The sequence below is a fragment of the Salmo salar genome, chromosome ssa11 (assembly GCF_905237065.1).
Source record: "Salmo salar chromosome ssa11, Ssal_v3.1, whole genome shotgun sequence".
Taxonomy (NCBI): Eukaryota; Metazoa; Chordata; class Actinopteri; order Salmoniformes; family Salmonidae; genus Salmo; species Salmo salar.
In genome coordinates, this window is record NC_059452.1 from 102,775,863 (window position 1) to 102,781,958 (window position 6,096).

The window sequence follows — 6,096 nt, forward strand, 5'->3', positions numbered from 1 at the left end:
GCCTGGTTCTGTCAGATATAGGTAAGATAATCAGCCTGGTTCTGTCAGATATAGGTAAGATACTCAGCCTGGTTGTGTCAGATATAGGTAAGATACTCAGCCTGGTTGTGTCAGATACAGGTAAGATACTCAGCCTGGTTGTGTCAGATACAGGTAAGATACTCAGCCTGGTTCTGTCAGATATAGGTTATTTTTTAAATTGTATTTTCATTTAACCTTTATTTAACTAGGCAAGTCAGTTAAGAACAAATTCTTATTTACAATAACTGCCTTGTTCAGGGGCAGAATGACAGATTTTTACCTTCTCAGCTCAGGGATTCAATCCACCAACCTTTCGGTCGTGGCCCAACACTTTAACCACTAGGCTACCTGCCACCTCTACACTGTAACCACTAGGCTACCTGCCGCCTCTACGCTCTAACCACTAGGCTACCTGCCACCTCTACACTCTAACCACTAGGCTACCTACCACCTCTACACTCTAACCACTAGGCTACCTGCCACCTCTACACTGTAACCACTAGGCTACCTGCCGCCTCTACGCTCTAACCACTAGGCTACCTGCCACCTCTACACTCTAACCACTAGGCTACCTGCCACCTCTACTCTCTAACCACAAGGCTACCTGCCACCTCTACACTCTAACCACTAGGCTACCTGCCGCCTCTACACTCTAACCACTAGGCTACCTGCCACCTCTACTCTCTAACCACAAGGCTACCTGCCACCTCTACACTCTAACCACTAGACTACCTGCCACCTCTACTCTCTAACCACTAGACTACCTGCCACCTCTACGCTCTAACCACTAGGCTACCTGCCACCTCTACACTCTAACCACTAGGCTACCTGCCACCTCTACACTGTAACCACTAGGCTACCTGCCACCTCTACTCTCTAACCACTAGGCTACCTGCCACCTCTACACTCTAACCACTAGGCTACCTGCCACCTCTACACTCTAACCACTAGGCTTCCTGCCGCCTCTACACTCTAACCACTAGGCTTCCTGTCGCCTCTACACTCTAACCACTAGGCTTCCTGCCGCCTCTACACTCTAACCACTAGGCTACCTGCCACCTCTACACTCTAACCACTAGGCTACCTGCCACCTCTACACTCTAACCACTAGACTACCTACCACCTCTACACTCTAACCACTAGGCTACCTGCCACCTCTACACTCTAACCACTAGGGTACCTGCCACCTCTCCACTCTAACCACTAGGCTACCTGCCGCCTCTACACTCTAACCACTAGGCTACCTGCCGCCTCTACACTCTAACCACTAGGCTACCTGCCGTCCCTACACTCTAACCACTAGGGTACCTGCCACCTCTACACTCTAACCACTAGGCTACCTGCCACCTCTACACTGTAACCACTAGGCTACCTACCACCTCTACACTCTAACCACTAGGCTCCCTGCCGCCTCTACTCTCTAACCACTAGGCTACCTGCCACCTCTACACTCTAACCACTAGGCTTCCTGCCGCCTCTACACTCTAACCACTAGACTACCTACCACCTCTACACTCTAACCACTAGGCTACCTGCCACCTCTACACTCTAACCACTAGGCTACCTGCCACCTCTACACTCTAACCACTAGGCTACCTGACGCCCCATGTGTAGTTCAGCTACACATATGAACCAAACAGTAGAGCTACCTGATAAAGAATTAGTCCAGCGTCTATCTTAACATGCCATGGAATCAAACTCTGTCCCCTTTAATAATACAGATCCATACTGTAGAGGTGGTAGTCCTGTATTTCTACTGGGTCAGCCATCTATTGTTGCCCCATTTATTGTAGCCTTGTTATACAGGAAAATGAAGACTCAATTAATCAGTTCATTTACTGTCTCTGACCTAAACCCATGCCTCAAATCCTAGTCCCTTTAAATGAACAGCCTTGACTGACAGGTTAGTCTAACCATAGTCCCTTTAAATGAACAGCCTTGACTGACAGGTTAGTCTAACCATAGTCCCTTTAAATGAACAGCCTTGACTGACAGGTTAGTCTAACCATAGTCTCTTTAAATGAACAGCCTTGACTGACAGGTTAGTCTAACCATAGTCTCTTTAAATGAACAGCCTTGACTGACAGGTTAGTCTAACCATAGTCTCTTTAAATGAACAGTCTTGACTGACAGGTTAGTCTAACCATAGTCTCTTTAAATTAACAGTCTTGACTGACAGGTTAGTCTAACCATAGTCTCTTTAAATTAACAGTCTTGACTGACAGGTTAGTCTAACCATAGTCCCTTTAAATGAACAGTCTTGACTGACAGGTTAGTCTAACCATAGTCTCTTTAAATTAACAGTCTTGACTGACAAGCCTTAAGACTGCTGAACAATTAATGAAATGGCCACCAGACTATTTAACTGCACCCAGTCCCCTCTGAACAGTTGATGTTGAAATGTGTCTGTTACTTGAACTTTGTGAAGCATTTATTTGGGGCTGCAATCTGAGGCTGGTAACTCTAATGAACTTATCCTCTGCAGCAGAGGTAAAAAAAAACAATAATTGCTGCCAACTTTTCAAACCAACGAGGTTTCAGAACCTCACAGCTAATTATTTCAGAATCCTCGTTTTTTTCAAATAGAACCTTCTAGTCCTAAGCCCTCGATTGGTTTGCATCCTAATTATCTCTCCTTCATCCTGAAGTGTGCACTCGTTCACTACTCCCCCACAAATGTAAAAGCGTTGGATTGGTGTAGACACGGGCGAAAAGGAGTTTCCATTTGCCAGTCATTTCCTTTCAAATCCATGGAGCCAAGTGAACAAGTCCACACTTCGGGAGGAAGGAGAGATTAGTAACACTATTGTAGACAGAGTTGGACATTGGGCTGTCTGCAGTAACTATTGTAGACAGAGTTGGACATTGGGCTGTCTACAGTAACTATTGTAGACAGAGTTGGACATTGGGCTGTCTGTAGTAACTATTGAGGACAAAGTTGGACATTGGGCTGTCTGTAGTAACTATTGTAGACAGAGTTGGACATTGGGCTGTCTACAGTAACTATTGTAGACAGAGTTGGACATTGGGCTGTCTGTAGTAACTATTGTGGACAGAGTTGGACATTGGGCTGTCTACAGTAACTATTGTAGACAGAGTTGGACATTGGGCTGTCTACAGTAACTATTGTAGACAGAGTTGGACACTGGGCTGTCTACAGTAACTATTGTAGACAGAGTTGGACATTGGGCTGTCTGTAGTAACTATTGTAGACAGAGTTGGACATTGGGCTGTCTACAGTAACTATTGTGGACAGAGTTGGACATTGGGCTGTCTACAGTAACTATTGTAGACAGAGTTGGACATTGGGCTGTCTACAGTAACTATTGAGGACAGAGTTGGACATTGGGCTGTCTACAGTAACTATTGTGGACAGAGTTGGACATTGGGCTGTCTACAGTAACTATTGTGGACAGAGTTGGACATTGGGCTGTCTACAGTAACTATTGTAGACAGAGTTGGACATTGGGCTGTCTACAGTAACTATTGTGGACAGAGTTGGACATTGGGCTGTCTACAGTAACTATTGAGGACAGAGTTGGACATTGGGCTGTCTGTTGTAACTATTGTGGACAGAGTTGGACATTGGGCTGTCTGTTGTAACTATTGTGGACAGAGTTGGACATTGGGCTGTCTGTAGTAACTATTGAGGACAAAGTTGGACATTGGGCTGTCTACAGTAACTATTGAGGACAGAGTTGGACATTGGGCTGTCTACAGTAACTATTGTAGTCAGAGTTGGACATTGGGCTGTCTACAGTAACTATTGTAGACAGAGTTGGACATTGGGCTGTCTACAGTAACTATTGTAGACAGAGTTGGACAGTACCTTGGGAAAATAGAGATTGAATAACAACAACTCTGTATTTTGGAAAAATATAGCAGTTGAGAATGGTTACAGTTATAATATGATGTCGTAGTTTGAGTTGGACATTTGTCTGTTTGGTTTAGATATTCAAATATTCAAATATTTGTGATGATGATCCAGTATTGCTTATGTAATGCATGAGGTTGTAGGAGGTAGTATACACAGTGTGTGTGTGTGTGTGTGTGTGTGTGTGTGTGTGTGTGTGTGTGTGTGTGTGTGTGTGTGTGTGTGTGTGTGTGTGTGTGTGTGTGTGTGTGTGTGTGTAGGAGGTAGTACACTGAAATGAATTAATGTTCTTAACTGGTTCATTTTCAGCTCATAAGGTTTCTTGGGAAACTCTTGTCCTATAAAGAACCTTTGAGTTAAGTGGGGGGTTCTTGAAATGTATGGAAGCCTGCAGCTGTGTCCCTTTCATAGCACACAGCAAATTTGCCAGTGTTAACTAGTGTTGATTTTCAGAGTTTACATTTCCAGTGTTGATTCAAGAGTTAATTTAACACTGCAAAGAGTGGTGTAAAAGAACCACAGTGTTGGTGTTAATAACCACCAATCACACCCTGACCATAGAGAGCCCTTGGTCCTCTATGGTGTAGTAGGTCAGGGCGTGACTAGGGGGTGTTCTAGTTTAACATTTCTATGTTGGTGCTAATGTGGTTCTCAATTAGAGGCAGCTGTTTATCGTTGCCTCTGATTGGGAACCATATTTAGGTAGCTATTCCCCCCCCACCTGTGTTTTGTGGGATATTGATTGTTTGGGCACTACGTCCTCACGGTCTTTGTAAGTTTTGTTATTTTTTTTTCTTCACTTAAATAAATATGTGGAACTATACTCACGCTGCGCCTTGGTCCGCTCATTTCCAAGACTGTGACACATATTTCCCAGCATGCTCTATTGTAGGTTGCTTTTTGTAATTGTTTGTTTCAATATCTGTGTTTTGGCATGAACATTGATTGATTAATTCATCACTTGCTTTTTAAACTATTCCAGTCTGTTACTTGGACTTAATGCACGCGCTAATGAAATGTTTGTTCCAGTTTAGATGTTTAAGGTAGTCTCATGTCTTAGTCTTCCCAAACCAGGCAGTCATTCTGAATGCAGGTTGCAGGTAAATGTTTTTCTCCAAATGTTGGATATCCCCACTCTGGCTGGAGGGATACACAAACACTTAGCAAGCCAGCATAATGTGACTTACAGGCCTGATGTGGCCTGTAAACTACACGTTTCAGGCCACTGCATTAGGGTAAAACTCTCAAAAGAGGGCCTTATGAAATATGTATTGATTTATCTTAAATAATTCAAGTTCAATGACATGTTCAATCATTTGGTTCAGGTCACAGGACTGAAATGAATGAATGCAACAGCCATTTCTCTATCACGAGCAAACAGTCATAGGTGTACTGGTAACGAGAAAATTCAACCCGAAAGGTACCCTGGGAAATATGGAAATAAGGCCCAAATACCCCTACAGCAGGACTATTCAATTCTGGTCCTGGAGGACCGAAACATTTCTGGTTTGGGATTTTTGTATCTTCAAAGAACCATCCCATTTGTAGTCCTCCCTCTTACCGCTTCTCCCCTCTTCCCCCTCTACTACTCTCCTCTCCTCATCCCTTCTCCCCTCTTCCCCCTCTACTACTCTCCTCTCCTCATCCCTTCTCCCCTCTTCCCCCTCTACTACTCTCCCCTCATCCCTTCCCCTCCTCATCCCTTCCCCTCTCCTCTATCCCCTCCTCATCCGGTTTCCTCTCCTCTATCCCCTCCTCATCCCTTCCCCTCTCCTCTATTCCCTCCTCATCCCTTCCCCTCTCCTCTATCCCCTCCTCATCCCTTCCCCTCTCCTCTATCCCTCCTCATCCCTTCCCCTCTCCTCTATCCCCTCCTCATCCCTTCCCCTCTCCTCTATCCCTCCTCATCCCTCTCCTCTATCCTCTCCTCATCCCTTCCCCTCTCCTCTATCCTCTCCTCATCCCTTCCCCTCTCCTCTATCCCCTCCTCATCCCTTCCCCTCTCCTCTATCCCATCCTCATCCCTTCCCCTCTCCTCTATCCCTCCTCATCCCTCTCCTCTATCCTCTCCTCATCCCCTCCCCTCTCCCCTATCCCCTCCTCATCCCTTTCCCTCCTCATCCCTTCCCCTCTCCACTTCCTATTTCCTTCCATTCTTTCCTCTCATCTCCTTCCCACTCCTCCATGCCACAAATGTCATT